At 36.4% G+C, this 21,226-nt stretch overlaps 4 non-coding genes across 4 annotated transcripts; all 4 read left to right on the top strand.

The window, feature by feature from the left end:
• The first annotated feature begins 288 nt into the window (after window positions 1-288).
• On the top strand, window positions 289-361 carry TRNAA-AGC (transfer RNA alanine (anticodon AGC)). The gene has a single exon. It is a non-coding gene; the product is annotated as a tRNA-Ala (tRNA).
• Window positions 362-11,563: 11,202 nt separating this feature from the next.
• TRNAA-AGC (transfer RNA alanine (anticodon AGC)) lies at window positions 11,564-11,636 on the top strand. The gene has a single exon. It is a non-coding gene; the product is annotated as a tRNA-Ala (tRNA).
• Window positions 11,637-16,406: 4,770 nt separating this feature from the next.
• Window positions 16,407-16,479, top strand: TRNAA-AGC (transfer RNA alanine (anticodon AGC)). The gene has a single exon. It is a non-coding gene; the product is annotated as a tRNA-Ala (tRNA).
• A 3,156-nt stretch (window positions 16,480-19,635) lies between these two features.
• Window positions 19,636-19,708, top strand: TRNAA-AGC (transfer RNA alanine (anticodon AGC)). Its single transcript has one exon. It is a non-coding gene; the product is annotated as a tRNA-Ala (tRNA).
• The last annotated feature ends 1,518 nt before the right edge of the window (window positions 19,709-21,226 follow it).

Here is a 21,226-nt window from a genome sequence, read left to right as displayed (position 1 = left end):
GTTGGGCATACAATTCCTATGAGAAGGAAAGCAAGACAATGTATGCCTGTCCACAATGGAAGTAAGTTGGGACAGTGCCACCAGATGTGGGACAGTTTCCTCAGCCCCACAAAGTCTCCAACACAATGGTGATAAAGAAGGAAACATTTTATAACATCATTAAGGTACTAAATACCAACGATAATGGGATTTCACTAAACTTGAGGCTAATGGATGTTTTTGAGATGTTATCTCTAAATGTAATCCAGTCCTCCTGGTGTAAGTGGTGTACATGGCTTTAACATCAAAGGGGAATTAGCTCAAATGGTAGAGCGCTCGCTTAGCATGCGAGAGGTAGTGGGATCGATGCCCGCATTCTCCAGACAAGATTTTGGATCTAAAATTTACTGCAATATATCAAGTGTGGAATAACATTCCTGACCAAAATTCTTCACAGTTTTTATTTTCTTCTGATGCCCCAGAGGAATGCTGAGTTACATATAGTTATCTTGAAAATTGCAGGCAAACAATTTGGGGTTGATTCAAAGAGCTGATACACCACATTTCCTGTGAGTAACTGACTATAAGCCCACTTATGGTAGCTCCAAACTTGCAGCAATTTGTTGTAGCCCCATAATGCTGCATAAAAAAGTGATATCGGGTTTCTAGGGGTCCAATTTCAACTGCTGTAACTGGTGTTACTATACTGTTGCAAGGTTAACTTACCCCCTTTGTAAATAATTGAATCAACTTCTCAGAATTAACCCAGTGGATCCCAGTATCTGGTTTATATTAATAAATTTTTCTTATTCTTCTGGCTATAAGTCACTGTGAATTTTTAGCTTATTCTCTATATCTTCTTAGGACTGATCACTTGTTTTCAATTTGTAAAGTTCTTTCTAGTATTATCTAACACTAGCTGGAAAGCCATGGATGTAGAGTTAGTAAAGTCATAGCTGTTAATTTCCATGTAAGTTTGTGTATTGAGGTAAAATGAAGACAAATGCCTGGTAAATTTTGTCAAATAAAGCATCCTCCTCCCACCGAATAACAAACACCAAAAACATCTCTGGGTGGGCTTGAACCACCAACCTTTCAGTTAATAGCCAAAAACACGCTAACCAATTGTGCCACAGAGACACATGAAAGTGCTTTCTAATGGATATTATCAGTAAGGGAAGATGAACCAGCAGAACTGAACTTAAACTGCTTAAAAGTTTCTAACTTGGATCATTTCTTACAAATGGACACTATAATATGAACTTGTGCAAAGTAAGAAATTAGAGGATTATACCCTGTGAATTGAGAATTTTGTCAGTGTGTGAAAATATCTTAGTCATGATGGGGGCGAATCAATCCAGTTATAAAAGGGTTGAAATAGGGGGATTTCAGTTAGTCCAAGGATCCAAGTATATGAGAACTTATTTGCAGTGTTATGAAAAATTCTGGTGATGTATTCACAATGATAAATGTGCCAAATTGTATTTATAATAAAGATAGAGAATGGTGGAACTGAGTTTTTTCAATATAAAGCTATATGGCATTTGGTAGCACTCAAAATATGTGTTATGAATTTGTGGGTATACTTAGGAATATCAGAAATATAATGAGATAAAAGGGAATATGACAGGGAGTTGGGCATTACAATTCCTATGAGAAGGAAAGCAAGACAATGTATGCCTGTCCACAATGGAAGTAAGTTGGGACAGTGCCACCAGATGTGGGACAGTTTCCTCAGCCCCACAAAGTCTCCAACACAATGGTGATAAAGAAGGAAACATTTTATGAAATCATTAAGGTACTAAATACCAACGATAATGGGATTACACTAAACTTGAGGCTAATGGATGTTTTTGAGATGTTATCTCTAAATGTAATCCAGTCCTCCTGGTGTAAGTGGTGTAAATGGCGTTAACATCAAAGGGGAATTAGCTTAAATGGTAGAGCGCTCGCTTAGCATGCGAGAGGTAGTGGGATCGATGCCCGCATTCTCCAGACAAGATTTTGGATCTAAAATTTACTGCAATATATCAAGTGTGGAATAACATTCCTGACCAAAATTCTTCACTGTTTTTATTTTCTTCTGATGCCCCAGGGGAATGCTGAGTTACATAAAGTTATCTTGAAAATTGCATGCAAACAATTTGGGGTTGATTCAAAGAGCTGATACACCACATTTCCTGTGAGTAACTGACTATAAGCCACACTTATGGTAGCTCCAAACTTGCAGCAGTTTGTTGTAGCCCCATAACGCTGCATAAAAAAGTGATATCGGGTTGCTAGCTGTCCAATTTCAACTGCTGTAACTGGTGTTACTATACTGTTGCAAGGTTAACTTACCCCCTTTGCAAATAATAGAATCAACTTCTCAGAATTAACAAAATGGATCCCAGTATCTGGTTTATATTAATACATTTTTCTTATTCTTCTGGCTATAAGTCACTGTGAATTTTTAGCTTATTCTCTATATCTTCTTAGGACTGATCACTTGTTTTCAATTTGTAAAGTTCTTTCTAGTATTATCTAACACTAGCTGGAAAGCCATGGATGTAGAGTTAGTAAAGTCATAGCTGTTAATTTCCATGTAAGTTTGTGTATTGAGGTAAAATGAAGACAAATGCCTGGTAAATTTTGTCAAATAAAGAATCCTCCTCCCACCGAATAACAAACACCAAAAACGTCCCTGGGTGGGCTTGAACCACCAACCTTTCGGTAAACACCCAAAAACACGCTAACCAATTGCGCCACAGAGACACATAAAAGTGCTTTCTAATGGATATTATCAGTAAGGGAAGATGAACCAGCAGAACTGAACTTAAACTGCTTAAAAGTTTCTAACTTGGATCATTTCTTACAAATGGACACTATAATATGAACTTGTGCAAAGTAAGAAATAACAGGATTATACCCTGTGAATTGAGAATTTTGTCAGGATGGGGGTGAATCAATCCAGTTATAAAAGGGTTGAAATAGGGGGATTTCAGTTTGTCCAAGGATCCAAGTATATGAGAACTTATTTGCAGTGTTATGAAAAATTCTGGTGATGTATTCAGAATTATAAATGTGCCAAATTGTATTTATAATAAAGATAGAGAATGGTGGAACTGAGTTTTTTCAATATAAAGCTATATGGCATTTGGTAGCACTCAAAATATGTGTTATAAATTTGTGGGTATACTTAGGAATCTCTGAAATATAATGAGATAAAAGGGAATATGACAGGGAGTTGGGCATTACAATTCCTATGAGAAGGAAAGCAAGACAATGTATGCCTGTCCACATTGGAAGTAAGTTGGGACAGTGCCACCAGATGTGGGACAGTTTCCTCAGCCCCACAAAGTCTCCAACACAATGGTGATAAAGAAGGAAACATTTTATGAAATCATTAAGGTACTAAATACCAACGATAATGGGATTTCACTAAACTTGAGGCTAATGGATGTTTTTGAGATGTTATCTCTAAATGTAATCCAGTCCTCCTGGTGTAAGTGGTGTAAATGGCTTTAACATCAAAGGGGAATTAGCTCAAATGGTAGAGCGCTCGCTTAGCATGCGAGAGGTAGCGGGATCGATGCCTGCATTCTCCAGACAAGATTTTGGAACTAAAATTTACTGCAATATATCAAGTGAAGAATAACATTCCTGTCCAAAATTCTTCACTGTTTTTATTTTCTTCTGATGCCCCAGAGGAATGCTGAGTTACATATAGTTATCTTGAAAATTGCATGCAAACAATTTGGGGTTGATTCAAAGAGCTGATACACCACATTTCCTGTGAGTAACTGACTATAAGCCACACTTATGGTAGCTCCAAACTTGCAGCAATTTGTTGTAGCCCCATAATGCTGCATAAAAAAGTGATATCGGGTTGCTAGGGGTCCAATTTCAACTGCTGTAACTGGTGTTACTATTCTATTGCAAGGTTAACTTACCCCCTTTGTAAATAATTGAATCAACTTCTCAGAATTAACCGAGTGGATCCCAGTATCTGGTTAATATTAATAAATTTTTCTTATTCTTCTGGCTAAAAGTCACTGTGAATTTTTAGCTTATTCTATATATCTTCTTAGGACTGATCACTTGTTTTCAATTTGTAAAGTTCTTTCTAGTATTATCTAACACTAGCTGGAAAGCCATGGATGTAGAGTTAGTAAAGTCATAGCTGTTAATTTCCATGTAAGTTTGTGTATTGAGGTAAAATGAAGACAAATGCCTGGTAAATTTTGTCAAATAAAGAATCCTCCTCCCACCGAATAACTAACACCATAAAACGTCCCTGGGTGGGCTTGAACCACCAACCTTTCAATTAACAGCCGAAAACACGCTAACCAATTGCCCCACAGAGACACATGAAAATGCTTCTAATGGATATTATCAGTAAGGGAAGATGAACCAGCAGAACTGAACTTAAACTGCTTAAAAGTTTCTAACTTGGATCATTTCTTACAAATGGACACTATAATATGAACTTGTGCAAAGTAAGAAATTAGAGGATTATACCCTGTGAATTGAGAATTTTGTCAGTGTGTGAAAATATCTTAGTCATGATGGGGGCGAATCAATCCAGTTATAAAAGGGTTGAAATAGGGGGATTTCACTTAGTCCAAGGATCCAAGTATATGAGAACTTATTTGCAGTGTTATGAAAAATTCTGGTGATGTATTCATAATGATAAATGTGCCAAATTGTATTTATAATAAAGATAGAGAATGGTGGAACTGAGTTTTTTCAATATAAAGCTATATGGCATTTGGTAGCACTCAAAATATGTGTTATAAATTTGTGGGTATACTTAGGAATATCAGAAATATAATGAGATAAAAGGGAATATGACAGGGAGTTGGGCATTACAATTCCTATGAGAAGGAAAGCAAGACAATGTATGCCTGTCCACATTGAAAGTAAGTTGGGACAGTGCCACCAGATGTGGGACAGTTTCCTCAGCCCCACAAAGTCTCCAACACAATGGTGATAAAGAAGGAAACATTTTATGAAATCATTAAGGTACTAAATACCAACGATAATGGGATTTCACTAAACTTGAGGCTAATGGATGTTTTTGAGATGTTATCTCTAAATGTAATCCAGTCCTCCTGGTGTAAGTGGAGTAAATGGCTTTAACATCAAAGGGGAATTAGCTCAAATGGTAGAGCGCTCGCTTAGCATGCGAGAGGTAGTGGGATCGATGCCAGCATTCTCCAGATAAGATTTTGGAACCAAAATTTACTGCAATATATCAAGTGTGGAATAACATTCCTGACCAAAATTCTTCACTGTTTTTATTTTCTTCTGATGCTCCAGAGGAATGCTGAGTTACATATAGTTATCTTGAAAATTGCATGCAAACAATTTGGGGTTGATTCAAAGAGCTGATACACCACATTTCCTGTGAGTAACTGACTATAAGCCACACTTATGGTAGCTCCAAACTTGCAGCAATTTGTTGTAGCCCCATAATGCTGCATAAAAAAGTGATATCGGGTTGCTAGGGGTCCAATTTCAACTGCTGTAACTGGTGTTACTATACTGTTGCAAGGTTAACTTACCCCCTTTGTAAATAATTGAATCAACTTCTCAGAATTAACCCAGTGGATCCCAGTATCTGGTTTATATTAATAAATTTTTCTTAATCTTCTGGCTAAAAGTCACTGTGAATTTTTAGCTTATTCTCTATATCTTCTTAGGACTGATCACTTGTTTTCAATTTGTAAAGTTCTTTCTAGTATTATCTAAAACTAGCTGGAAAGCCATGGATGTAGAGTTAGTAAAGTCATAGCTGTTAATTTCCATGTAAGTTTGTGTATTGAGGTAAAATGAAGACAAATGCCTGGTAAATTTTGTCAAATAAAGAATCCTCCTCCCACCGAATAACAAACACCAAAAACATCCCTGGGTGGGCTTGAACCACCAACCTTTCAGTAAACAGCTGAAAACACGCTAACCAATTGCGCCACAGTGACACAATAAAGTGCTTTCTAATGGATATTATCAGTAAGGGAAGATGAACCAGCAGAACTGAACTTAAACTGCTTAAAAGTTTCTAACTTGGATCATTTCTTACAAATGGACACTATATTATGAACTTGTGCAAAGTAAGAAATAACAGGATTATACCCTGTGAATTGAGAATTTTGTCAGTGTGTGAAAATATCTTAGTCATGATGGGGGCGAATCAATCCAGTTATAAAAGGGTTGAAATAGGGGGATTTCAGTTAGTCCAAGGATCCAAGTATATGAGAACTTATTTGCAGTGTTATGAAAAATTCTGGTGATGTATTCAGAATGATAAATGTGCCAAATTGTATTTATAATAAAGATAGAGAATGGTGGAACTGAGTTTTTTCAATATAAAGCTATATGGCATTTGGTAGCACTCAAAATATGTGTTATAAATTTGTGGGTATACTTAGGAATATCAGAAATATAATGAGATAAAAGGGAATATGACAGGGAGTTGGGCATTACAATTCCTATGAGAAGGAAAGCAAGACAATGTATGCCTGTACACATTGGAAGTAAGTTGGGACAGTGCCACCAGATGTGGGACAGTTTCCTCAGCCCCACAAAGTCTCCAACACAATGGTAATAAAGAAGGAAACATTTTATGAAATCATTAAGGTACTAAATACCAACGATAATGGGATTTCACTAAACTTGAGGCTAATGGATGTTTTTGAGATGTTATCTCTAAATGTAATCCAGTCCTCCAGGTGTAAGTGGTGTAAATGGTTTTAACATCAGAGGGGAGTTAGCTCAAATGGTAGAGCGCTTGCTTAGCATGCGAGAGGTAGCGGGATCGATGCCCGCATTCTCCAGACAAGATTTTGGATCTAAAATTTACTGCAATATATCAAGTGAAGAATAACATTCCTGACCAAAATTCTTCACTGTTTTTATTTTCTTCTGATGCCCCAGAGGAATGCTGAGTTACATATAGTTATCTTGAAAATTGCATGCAAACAATTTGGGGTTGATTCAAAGAGCTGATACACCACATTTCCTGTGAGTAACTGACTATAAGCCACACTTATGGTAGCTCCAAACTTTCAGCAATATGTTGTAGCCCCATAACGCTGCATAAAAATGTGATATCGGGTTGCTAGCGGTCCAATTTCAACTGCTGTAACTGGTGTTACTATACTGTTGCAAGGTTAACTTACCCCCTTTGCAAATAATAGAATCAACTTCTCAGAATTAACCCAATGGATCCCAGTATCTGGTTTATATTAATAAATTTTTCTTATTCTTCTGGCTAAAAGTCACTGTGAATTTTTAGCTTATTCTCTATATCTTCTTAGGACTGATCACTTGTTTTCAATTTGTAAAGTTCTTTCTAGTATTATCTAACACTAGCTGGAAAGCCATGGATGTAGAGTTAGTAAAGTCATAGCTGTTAATTTCCATGTAAGTTTGTGTATTGAGGTAAAATGAAGACAAATGCCTGGTAAATTTTGTCAAATAAAGAAATCTCCTCCCACCGAATTACAAACACCAAAAACGTCCCTGGGTGGGCTTGAACCACCAACCTTTCAGTAAACAGCCGAAAACAAGCTAACCGATTGCACCACAGAGACACATGAAAGTGCTTTCTAATGGATATTATCAGTAAGGGAAGGTGAACCAGCAGAACTGAACTTAAACTGCTTAAAAGTTTCTAACTTGGATCATTTCTTACAAATGGACACTATAATATAAACTTGAGCAAAGTAAGAAATAAGAGGATTATACCCTGTGAATTGAGAATTTTGTCAGTGTGTGAAAATATCTTAGTCATGATGGGGGTGAATCAATCCAGTTATAAAAGGGTTGAAATAGGGGGATTTCAGTTAGTCCAAGGATCCAAGTATATGAGAACTTATTTGCAGTGTTATGAAAAATTCTGGTGATGTATTCAGAATTATAAATGTGCCAAATTGTATTTATAATAAAGATAGAGAATGGTGGAACTGAGTTTTTTCAATATAAAGCTATATGGCATTTGGTAGCACTTAAAATATGTGTTATAAATTTGTGGGTATACTTAGGAATATCAGAAATATAATGATATAAAAGGGAATATGACAGGGAGTTGGGCATTACAATTCCTATGAGAAGGAAAGCAAGACAATGTATGCCTGTCCACAATGGAAGTAAGTTGGGACAGTGCCACCAGATGTGGGACAGTTTCCTCAGCCCCACAAAGTCTCCAACACAATGGTGATAAAGAAGGAAACATTTTAAGAAATCATTAAGGTACTAAATACCAACGATAATGGGATTTCACTAAACTTGAGGCTAATGGATGTTTTTGAGATGTTATCTCTAAATGTAATCCAGTCCTCCTGGTGTAAGTGGTGAACATGGCTTTAACATCAAAGGGGACTTAGCTCAAATGGTAGAGCGCTCGCTTAGCATGCGAGAGGTAGCGGGAACGATGCCCGCATTCTCCAGATAAGATTTTGGAACCAAAATTTACTGCAATATATTAAGTGTGGAATAACATTCCTGACCAAAATTCTTCACTGTTTTTATTTTCTTCTGATGCCCCAGAGGAATGCTGAGTTACATATAGTTATCTTGAAAATTGCAGGCAAACAATTTGGGGTTGATTCAAAGAGCTGATACACCACATTTCCTGTGAGTAACTGACTATAAGCCACACTTATGGTAGCTCCAATCTTGCAGCAATTTGTTGTAGCCCCATAATGCTGCATAAAAAAGTGATATCGGGTTGCTAGGGGTCCAATTTCAACTGCTGTAACTGGTGTTACTATACTGTTGCAAGGTTAACTTACCCCCTTTGTAAATAATTGAATCAACTTCTCAGAATTAACCCAGTGGATCCCAGTATCTGGTTTATATTAATAAATTTTTCTTATTCTTCTGGCTAAAAGTCACTGTGAATTTTTAGCTTATTCTCTATATCTTCTTAGGACTGATCACTTGTTTTCAATTTGTAAAGTTCTTTCTAGTATTATCTAACACTAGCTGGAAAGCCATGGATGTAGAGTTAGTAAAGTCATAGCTGTTAATTTCCATGTAAGTTTGTGTACTGAGGTAAAATGAAGACAAATGCCTGGTAAATTTTGTCAAATAAAGAATCCTCCTCCCACCGAATAACAAACACCATAAAACATCCCTGGGTGGGCTTGAACCACCAACCTTTCAATTAACAGCCGAAAACACGCTAACCAATTGCCCCACAGAGACACATGAAAATGCTTCTAATGGATATTATCAGTAAGGGAAGATGAACCAGCAGAACTGAACTTAAACTGCTTAAAAGTTTCTAACTTGGATCATTTCTTACAAATGGACACTATAATATGAACTTGTGCAAAGTAAGAAATAACAGGATTATACCCTGTGAATTGAGAATTTTGTCAGTGTGTGAAAATATCTTAGTCATGATGGGGGCGAATCAATCCAGTTATAAAAGGGTTGAAATAGGGGGATTTCAGTTAGTTCAAGGATCCAAGTATATGAGAACTTATTTGCAGTGTTATGAAAAATTCTGGTGATGTATTCATAATGATAAATGTGCCAAAATGTATTTATAATAAAGATAGAGAATGGTGGAACTGAGTTTTTTCAATATAAAGCTATATGGCATTTGGTAGCACTCAAAATATGTGTTATAAATTTGTGGGTATACTTAGGAATATCAGAAATATAATGAGATAAAAGGGAATATGACAGGGAGTTGGGCATTACAATTAATATGAGAAGGAAAGCAAGACAATTTATGCCTGTCCACAATGGAAGAAAGTTGGGACAGTGCCACCAGATGTGGGACAGTTTCCTCAGCCCCACAATGTCTCCAACACAATGGTGATAAAGAAGGAAACATTTTATGAAATCATTAAGGTACTAAATACCAACGATAATGGGATTTCACTAAACTTGAGGCTAATGGATGTTTTTGAGATGTTATCTCTAAATGTAATCCTGTCCTCCTGGTGTAAGTGGTGTGCATGGCTTTAACATCAAAGGGGGATTAGCTCAAATGGTAGAGCGCTCGCTTAGCATGCGAGAGGTAGCGGGATCGATGCCCGCATTCTCAAGATAAGATTTTGGAACTAAAATTTACAGCAATATATCAAGTGTGGAATAACATTCCTGACCAAAATTCTTCACTGTTTTTATTTTCTTCTGATGCCCCAGAGGAATGCTGAGTTACATATAGTTATCTTGAAAATTGCAGGCAAACAATTTGGGGTTGATTCAAAGAGCTGATACATCACATTTCCTGTGGGTAACTGACTATAAGCCACACTTATGGTAGCTCCAAACTTGCAGCAATTTGTTGTAGCCCCATAATGCTGCATAAAAAAGTGATATCGGGTTGCTAGGGGTCCTATTTCAACTGCTGTAACTGGTGTTACTATACTGTTGCAAGGTTAACTTACCCCCTTTGTAAATATTTGAATCAACTTCTCAGAATTAACCCAATGGATCCCAGTATCTGGTTTATATTAATAAATTTTTCTTATTCTTCTGGCTAAAAGTCACTGTGAATTTTTAGCTTATTCTCTATATCTTCTTAGGACTGATCACTTGTTTTCAATTTGTAAAGTTCTTTCTAGTATTATCTAACACTAGCTGGAAAGCCATGGATGTAGAGTTAGTAAAGTCATAGCTGTTAATTTCCATGTAAGTTTGTGTATTGAGGTAAAATGAAGACAAATGCCTGGTAAATTTTGTCAAATAAAGAATCCTCCTCCCACCGAATAACAAACACCAAAAACGTCCCTGGGTGGGCTTGAACCACCAACCTTTCAGTATACAGCCTAAAACACGCTAACCAATTGCGCCACAGAGACACATGAAAGTGCTTTCTAATGGATATTATCAGTAAGGGAAGATGAACCAGCAGAACTGAACTTAAATTGCTTAAAAGTTTCTAACTTGGATCATTTCTTACAAATGGACACTATAATATGAACTTGTGCAAAGTAAGAAATAAGAGGATTATACCCTGTGAATTGAGAATTTTGTCAGTGTGTGAAAATATCTAAGTCATGATGGGGGTGAATCAATCCAGTTATAAAAGGGTTGAAATAGGGGGATTTCAGTTAGTCCAAGGATCCAAGTATATGAGAACTTATTTGCAGTGTTATGAAAAATTCTGGTGATGTATTCAGAATTATAAATGTGCCAAATTGTATTTATAATAAAGATAGAGAATGGTGGAACTGAGTTTTTTCAATATAAAGCTATATGGCATTTGGTAGCACTCAAAATATGTGTTATACATTTGTGGGTATACTTAGGAATATCAGAAATATAATGAGATAAAAGGGAATATGACAAGGAGTTGGGCATTACAATTCCTATGAGAAGGAAAGCAAGACAATGTATGCCTGTCCACAATGGAAGTAAGTTGGGACAGTGCCACCAGATGTGGGACAGTTTCCTCAGCCCCACAAAGTCTCCAACACAATGGTGATTAAGAAGGAAACATTTTATGAAATCATTAAGGTACTAAATACCAACGATAATGGGATTTCACTAAACTTGAGGCTAATGGATGTTTTTGAGATGTTATCTCTAAATGTATTCCAGTCCTCCTGGTGTAAGTGGTGTAAATGGCTTTAACATCAAAGGAGAATTAGCTCAAATGGTAGAGCGCTCGCTTAGCATGCGAGAGGTAGCGGGATCGATGCCCGCATTCTCCAGATAAGATTTTGGAACCAAAATTTACGGCAATATATCAAATGTGGAATAACATTCCTGACAAAAAATTCTTCACTGTTTTTATTTTCTTCTGATGCCCCAGAGGAATGCTGAGTTACATATAGTTATCTTGAAAATTGCATGCAAACAATTTGGGGTTGATTCAAAGAACTGATACACCACATTTCCTGTGAGTAACTGACTATAAGCCACACTTATGGTAGCACCAAACTTGCAGCAATTTGTTGTAGCCCCATAATGCTGCATAAAAAAGTGATATTGGGTTGCTAACGGTCCAATTTCAACTGCTGTAACTGGTGTTACTATACTGTTGCAAGGTTAACTTACCCCCTTTGTAAATAATTGAATCAACTTCTTAGAATTAACCCAGTGGATCCCAGTATCTGGTTTATATTATTAAATTTTTCTTATTCTTTGGGCTAAAAGTCCCTGTGAATTTTTAGCTTATTCTCTATATCTTCTTAGGACTAATCTCTTGTTTTCAATTTGTAAAGTTCTTTCTAGTATTATCTAACACTAGCTGGAAAGCCATGGATGTAGAGTTAGTAAAGTCATAGCTGTTTATTTCCATGTAAGTTTGTGTATTGAGGTAAAATGAAGACAAATGCCTGGTAAATTTTGTCAAATAAAGAATCCTCCTCCCACCGAATAACAAACACCAAAAACATCCCTGGGTGGGCTTGAACCACCAACCTTTCATTAATAAGCTGAAAACATGCTAACCAATTACACCACAGAGACGTATGAAAGTGCTTTCTAATGGATATTATCAGTAAGGGAAGATGAACCAGCAGAACTGAACTTAAACTGCTTAAACGTTTCTAACTTGGATCATTTCTTACAAATGGACACTATAATATGAACTTGTGCAAAGTAAGAAATAACAGGATTATACCCTGTGAATAGAGAATTTTGTTAGGGTGTGAAAATATATTAGTCATGATGGGGGCGAATCAATCCAGTTATAAAAGGGTTGAAATAGGGGGATTTCAGTTAGTCCAAGGATCCAAGTATATGAGAACTTATTTGCAGTGTTATGAAACATTCTGGTGATGTATTCACAATGATAGATGTGCCAAATTGTATTTGTAATAAAGACAGAGAATGGTGGAACTGAGTTTTTTCAATATAAAGCTATATGGCATTTGGTAGCACTCAAAATATGTGTTATAAATTTGTGGGTATACTTAGGAATTTCAGAAATATAATGAGAAAAAAGGGAATATGACAGTGAGTTGGGCATTACAATTCCTATGAGAAGGAAAGCAAGACAATGTATGTCTGTCCACAATGGAAGTAAGTTGGGACAGTGCCACCAGATGTGGGACAGTTTCCTCAGCCCCACAACGTCTCCAACACAATGGTGATAAAGAAGGAAACATTTTATGAAATCATTAAGGTACTAAATACCAACAATAATGGGATTTCACTAAACTTGAGGCTAATGGATGTTTTTGAGATGTTATCTCTAAATGTAATCCAGTCCTCCTGGTGTAAGTGGTGTAAATGGCTTTGACATCAAAGGGGAATTAGCTCAAATGGTAGAGCGCTCGCTTAGCATGCGAGAGGTAGCGTCATCGATGCCCGCATTCTCCAGATAATAATTTGGAACCAAAATTTGCTGCAGTATATCAAGTGAAGAATAACATTACTGACCAAAATTCTTCACTGTTTTTATTTTCTTCTGATGCCCCAGAGGAATGCTGAGTTACATATAGTTGTCTTGAAAATTACATGCAAACAATTTGGGGTTGATTCAAAGAGCTGATACACCACATTTCCTGTGAGTAACTGACTATAAGCCACACTTATGGTAGCTCCAAACTTGCAGCAATTTGTTGTAGCCCCATAATGCTGCATAAAAAAGTGATATCGGGTTGCTAGGGGTTCAATTTCAAATGCTGTAACTAGTGTCACTATACTGTTGCAGCGTTAACTTACCCCCTTTGTAAATAATTGAATCAACTTCTCAGAATTAACCCAGTGGATCCCAGTATCTGGTATATATTAATACATTTTTCTTATTCTTCTGGCTAAAAGTCACTGTGAATTTTCAGCTTATTCTCTATATCTTCTTAGGACTGATCACTTGTTTTCAATTTGTAAAGTTCTTTCTAGTATTATCTAACACTAGCTGGAAAGCCATGGATGTAGAGTTAGTAAAGTCATAGCTGTTAATTTCCATGTAAGTTTGTGTATTGAGGTAAAATGAAGACAAATGCCAGGTAAATTTTGTCAAATAATGAAACCTCCTGCCACAGAATAACAAACACCAAAAACATCCCTGGGTGGGCTTTAACCACCAACCTTTCAGTTAACAGCCGAAAACACGCTAACCAATTGCGCCACAGAGACACATGAAAGCGCTTTCTATTGGATATGATCAGTAAGGGAAGATGAACCAGCAGAACTGAACTTAAACTGCTTAAAAGTTTCTATCTTGGATCATTTCTTACAAATGGACACTATAATATGAACTTGTGCAAAGTAAGAAATAACAGGATTATACCCTGTGAATTGAGAATTTTGTCAGTGTGTGAAAATATCTTAGTCATGATGGGGGCGAATCAATCCAGTTATAAAAGGGTTGAAATAGGGGGATTTCAGTTAGTCCAAGGATCCAAGTATATGAGAACTTATTTGCAGTGTTATGAAAAATTCTGGTGATGTATTCACAATGATAAATGTGCCAAATTGTATTTATAATAAAGATAGAGAATGGTGGAACTGAGTTTTTTCAATATAAAGCTATATGGCATTTGGTAGCACTCAAAATATGTGTTATAAATTTGTGGGTATACTTAGGAATATCAGAAATATAATGAGATAAAAGGGAATATGATAGGGAGTTGGGCATTAAAATTCCTATGAGAAGGAAAGCAAGACAATGTATGTCTGTCCACAATGGAAGTAAGTTGGGACAGTGCCACCAGATGTGGGACAGTTTCCTCAGCCCCACAAAGTCTCCAACACAATGGTGATTAAGAAGGAAACATTTTATGAAATCATTAAGGTACTAAATACCAACGAAAATGGGATTTCACTAAACTTGAGGCTAATGGATGTTTTTGAGATGTTATCTCTAAATGTAATCCAGTCCTCCTGGTGTAAGAGGTGTAAATGGCTTTAATATTAAAGGGGAATTAGCTCAAAAGGTAGAGCGCTCGCTTAGCATGCGAGAGGTAGCGGGATCGATGCCCGCATTCTCCAGATAAGATTTTGGAACCAATATTTGCTGCAGTATATCAAGTGAAGAATAACATTCCTGACCAAAATTCTTCACTGTTTTTATTTTCTTCTGATGCCCCAGAGGAATGCTGAGTTACATATAGTTGTCTTGAAAATGTCATGCAAACAATTTGGGGTTGATTCAAAGAGCTGATACACCACAATTCCTGTGAGTAACTGACTATAAGCCACACTTATGGTAGCTCCAAACTTGCAGCAATTTGTTGTAGCCCCATAATGCTGCATAAAAAAGTGATATTGGGTTGCTAGGGGTCCAATTTCAACTGCTGTAACTGGTGTTACTATACTGTTGCAAGGTTAACTTACCCCCTTTGTAAATAATTGAATCAACTTCTCAGAATTAACCCAGTGGAACCCAGTATCTTGTTTATATTAATAAATTTTTCTTATTCTTCTGGCTAAAAGTCACTGTGAATTTTCAGCTTATTCTCTATATCTTCTTAGGACTGATCACTTGTTTTCAATTTGTAAAGTTCTTTCTAGTATTATCTAACTCAAGCTGGAAAGCCATGGATGTAGAGCTAGTAAAGTCATAGCTGTTAATTTCCATGTAAGTTTGTGTATTGAGGCAAAATGAAGACAAATGCCGGGGAAATTTTTTTTCAAATACAGAATCCTCCTGTCACAGAATAACAAATACCAAACACGTCCCTGGGTGGGCTTGAACCACAAACCTTTCAGTGAACTGCCCAACGCGCTAACCAACTGCGCCACAGAGACAGGTGAAAATGCTTTCTAATGGATATTATCAGTAAGGGAAGATGAACCAGCAGAATTGAACTTAAACTGTTTAAAAGTTTCTAACTTGGATCATTTCTTACAAATGGACACTATAATATGAACTTGTGCAAAGTAAGAAATAACAGGATTATACCCTGTGAATTGAGAATTTTGTCAGTGTGTGAAAATATCTTAGTCATGATGGGGGCGAATCAATCCAGTTATAAAAGAGTTGAAATAGGGGGATTTCAGTTAGTTCAAGGATCCAAGTATATGAGAACTTATTTGCAGTGTTATGAAAAATTCTGGTGATGTATTCATAATGAAAAATGTGCCAAATTGTATTTATAATAAAGATAGAGAATGGTGGAACTGAGTTTTTTCAATATAAAGCTATATGGCATTTGGTAGCACTCAAAATATGTGTTATAAATTTGTGGGTATACTTAGGAATATCAGAAATATAATGAGATAAAAGGGAATATGACAGGGAGTTGGGCATTAGAATTAATATGAGAAGGAAAGCAAGACAATGTATGCCTGTCCACAATGGAAGTAAGTTGGGACAGTGCCACCAGATGTGGGACAGTTTCCTCAGCCCCACAATGTCTCCAACACAATGGTGATAAAGAAGGAAACATTTTATGAAATCATTAAGGTACTAAATACCAACGATAATGGGATTTCACTAAACTTGAGGCTAATGGATGTTTTTGAGATGTTATCTCTAAATGTAATCCTGTCCTCCTGGTGTAAGTGGTGTACATGGCTTTAACATCAAAGGGGGATTAGCTCAAATGGTAGAGCGCTCGCTTAGCATGCGAGAGGTAGCGGGATCGATGCCCGCATTCTCCAGATAAGATTTTGGAACCAAAATTTACTGCAATATATCAAGTGTGGAATAACATTCCTGACCAAAATTCTTCACTGTTTTTATTTTCTTCTGATGCCCCAGAGGAATGCTGAGTTACATATAGTTATCTTGAAAATTGCAGGCAAACAATTTGGGGTTGATTCAAAGAGCTGATACATCACATTTCCTGTGAGTAACTGACTATAAGCCACACTTATGGTAGCTCCAAACTTGCAGCAATTTGTTGTAGCCCCATAATGCTGCATAAAAAAGTGATATCGGGTTGCTAGGGGTCCTATTTCAAATGCTGTAACTGGTGTTACTATACTGTTGCAAGGTTAACTTACCCCCTTTGTAAATATTTGAATCAACTTCTCAGAATTAACCCAATGGATCCCAGTATCTGGTTTATATTAATAAATTTTTCTTATTCTTCTGGCTAAAAGTCACTGTGAATTTTTAGCTTATTCTCTATATCTTCTTAGGACTGATCACTTGTTTTCAATTTGTAAAGTTCTTTCTAGTATTATCTAACACTAGCTGGAAAGCCATGGATGTAGAGTTAGTAAAGTCATAGCTGTTAATTTCCATGTAAGTTTGTGTATTGAGGTAAAATGAAGACAAATGCCTGGTAAATTTTGTCAAATAAAGAATCCTCCTCCCACCGAATAACAAACACCAAAAACGTCCCTGGGTGGGCTTGAACCACCAACCTTTCAGTAAACAGCCGAAAACACGCTAACCAATTGCACCACAGAGACACATGAAAGTACTTTCTAATGGATATTATCAGTAAGGGAAGATGAACCAGCAGAACTGAACTTAAATTGCTTAAAAGTTTATAACTTCGATCATTTCTTACAAATGGACACTATAATATGAACTTGTGCAAAGTAAGAAATAAGAGGATTATACCCTGTGAATTGAGAATTTTGTCAGTGTGTGAAAATGTCTTAGTCATGATGGGGGTGAATCAATCCAGTTATAAAAGGGTTGAAATAGGGGGATTTCAGTTAGTCCAAGGATCCAAGTATATGAGAACTTATTTGCAGTGTTATGAAAAATTCTGGTGATGTATTCAAAATTATAAATGTGCCAAATTGTATTTATAATAAAGATAGAGAATGGTGGAACTGAGTTTTTTCAATATAAAGCTATATGGCATTTGGTAGCACTCAAAATATGTGTTATACATTTGTGGGTATACTTAGGAATATCAGAAATATAATGAGATAAAAGGGAATATGACAAGGAGTTGGGCATTACAATTCCTATGAGAAGGAAAGCAAGACAATGTATGCCTGTCCACAATGGAAGTAAGTTGGGACAGTGCCACCAGATGTGGGACAGTTTCCTCAGCCCCACAAAGTCTCCAACACAATGGTGATAAAGAAGGAAACATTTTATGAAATCATTAAGGTACTAAATACCAACAATAATGGGATTTCACTAAACTTGAGGCTAATGGATGTTTTTGAGATGTTATCTCTAAATGTAATCCAGTCCTCCTGGTGTAAGTGGTGTAAATGGATTTAACATCAAAGGAGAATTAGCTCAAATGGTAGAGCGCTCGCTTAGCATGCGAGAGGTAGCGGGATTGATGCCCGCATTCTCCAGATAAGATTTTGGAACCAAAATTTACTGCAATATATCAAGTGTGGAATAACATTCCTGACAAAAAATTCTTCACTGTTTTTATTTTCTTCTGATGCCCCAGAGGAATGCTGAGTTACATATAGTTATCTTGAAAATTGCATGCAAACAATTTGGGGTTGATTCAAAGAACTGATACACCACATTTCCTGTGAGTAACTGACTATAAGCCACACTTATGGTAGCTCCAAACTTGCAGCAATTTGTTGTAGCCCCATAATGCTGCATAAAAAAGTGATATCGGGTTGCTAGCGGTCCAATTTCAACTGCTGTAACTGGTGTTACTATACTGTTGCAAGGTTAACTTACCCACTTTGTAAATAATTGAATCAATTTCTTAGAATTTACCCAGTGGATCCCAGTATCTGGTTTATATTAATACATTTTTCTTATTCTTCGGGCTAAAAGTCACTGTGAATTTTTAGCTTATTCTCTATATCTTCTTAGGACTGATCTCTTGTTTTCAATTTGTAAAGTTCTTTCTAGTATTATCTAACACTAGCTGGAAAGCCATGGATGTAGAGTTAGTAAAGTCATAGCTGTTTATTTCCATGTAAGTTTGTGTATTGAGGTAAAATGAAGACAAATGCCTGGTAAATTTTGTCAAATAAAGAATCCTCCTCCCACCGAATAACAAACACCAAAAACATCCCTGGGTGGGTTTGAACCACCAACCTTTCATTAATAAGCCGAAAACATGCTAACCAATTACACCACAGAGACACATGAAAGTGCTTTCTAATGGATATTATCAGTAAGGGAAGATGAACCAGCAGTACTGAACTTAAACTGCTTAAAAGTTTCTAACTTGGATCATTTCTTACAAATGGACACTATAATATGAACTTGTGCAAAGTAAGAAATAACAGGATTATACCCTGTGAATTGAGAATTTTGTCAGTGTGTGAAAATATCTTAGTCATGATGGTGGCGAATCAATCCAGTTATAAAAGGGTTGAAATAGGGGGATTTCAGTTAGTCCAAGGAGCCAAGTATATGAGAACTTATTTGCAGTGTTATGAAAAATTCTGGTGATGTATTCACAATGATAAATGTGCCAAATTGTATTTATAATAAAGATAGAGAATGGTGGAACTGAGTTTTTTCAATATAAAGCTATATGGCATTTGGTAGCACTCAAAATATGTGTTATAAATTTGTGGGTATACTTAGGAATATCAGAAATATAATGAGATAAAAGGGAATATGATAGGGAGTTGGGCATTAAAATTCCTATGAGAAGGAAAGCAAGACAATGTATGTCTGTCCACAATGGAAGTAAGTTGGGACAGTGCCACCAGATGTGGGACAGTTTCCTCAGCCCCACAATGTCTCCAACACAATGGTGATAAAGAAGGAAACATTTTATGAAATCGTTAAGGTACTAAATACCAACGATAATGGGATTTCACTAAACTTGAGGCTAATGGATGTTTTTGAGATGTTATCTCTAAATGTAATCCTGTCCTCCTGGTGTAAGTGGTGTACATGGCTTTAACATCAAAGGGGGATTAGCTCAAATGGTAGAGCGCTCGCTTAGCATGCGAGAGGTAGCGGGATCGATGCCCGCATTCTCCAGATAAGATTTTGGAACCAAAATTTACTGCAATATATCAAGTGTGGAATAACATTCCTGACCAAACTTCTTCACTGTTTTTATTTTCTTCTGATGCCCCAGAGGAATGCTGAGTTACATATAGTTATCTTGAAAATTGCAGGCAAACAATTTGGGGTTGATTCAAAGAGCTGATACATCACATTTCCTGTGAGTAACTGACTATAAGCCACACTTATGGTAGCTCCAAACTTGCAGCAATTTGTTGTAGCCCCATAATGCTGCATAAAAAAGTGATATCGGGTTGCTAGGGGTCCTATTTCAAATGCTGTAACTGGTGTTACTATACTGTTGCAAGGTTAACTTACCCCCTTTGTAAATATTTGAATCAACTTCTCAGAATTAACCCAATGGATCCCAGTATCTGGTTTATATTAATAAATTTTTCTTATTCTTCTGGCTAAAAGTCACTGTGAATTTTTAGCTTATTCTCTATATCTTCTTAGGACTGATCACTTGTTTTCAATTTGTAAAGTTCTTTCTAGTATTATCTAACACTAGCTGGAAAGCCATGGATGTAGAGTTAGTAAAGTCATAGCTGTTAATTTCCATGTAAGTTTGTGTATTGAGGTAAAATGAAGACAAATGCCTGGTAAATTTTGTCAAATAAAGAATCCTCCTCCCACCGAATAACAAACACCAAAAACGTCCCTGGGTGGGCTTGGACCACCAACCTTTCAGTAAACAGCCGAAAACACGCTAACCAATTGCACCACAGAGACACATGAAAGTACTTTCTAATGGATATTATCAGTAAGGGAAGATGAACCAGCAGAACTGAACTTAAATTGCTTAAAAGTTTATAACTTCGATCATTTCTTACAAATGGACACTATAATATGAACTTGTGCAAAGTAAGAAATAAGAGGATTATACCCTGTGAATTGAGAATTTTGTCAGTGTGTGAAAATGTCTTAGTCATGATGGGGGTGAATCAATCCAGTTATAAAAGGGTTGAAATAGGGGGATTTCAGTTAGTCCAAGGATCCAAGTATATGAGAACTTATTTGCAGTGTTATGAAAAATTCTGGTGATGTATTCAAAATTATAAATGTGCCAAATTGTATTTATAATAAAGATAGAGAATGGTGGAACTGAGTTTTTTCAATATAAAGCTATATGGCATTTGGTAGCACTCAAAATATGTGTTATACATTTGTGGGTATACTTAGGAATATCAGAAATATAATGAGATAAAAGGGAATATGACAAGGAGTTGGGCATTACAATTCCTATGAGAAGGAAAGCAAGACAATGTATGCCTGTCCACAATGGAAGTAAGTTGGGACAGTGCCACCAGATGTGGGACAGTTTCCTCAGCCCCACAAAGTCTCCAACACAATGGTGATAAAGAAGGAAACATTTTATGAAATCATTAAGGTACTAAATACCAACAATAATGGGATTTCACTAAACTTGAGGCTAATGGATGTTTTTGAGATGTTATCTCTAAATGTAATCCAGTCCTCCTGGTGTAAGTG

This window comes from Taudactylus pleione, unplaced genomic scaffold (genome assembly GCF_031769625.1).
Source record: "Taudactylus pleione unplaced genomic scaffold, aTauple2 ptg000174l, whole genome shotgun sequence".
In the NCBI taxonomy this organism is placed as follows: Eukaryota; Metazoa; Chordata; class Amphibia; order Anura; family Myobatrachidae; genus Taudactylus; species Taudactylus pleione.
This window is presented reverse-complemented; position numbering and strand designations above follow the sequence as displayed.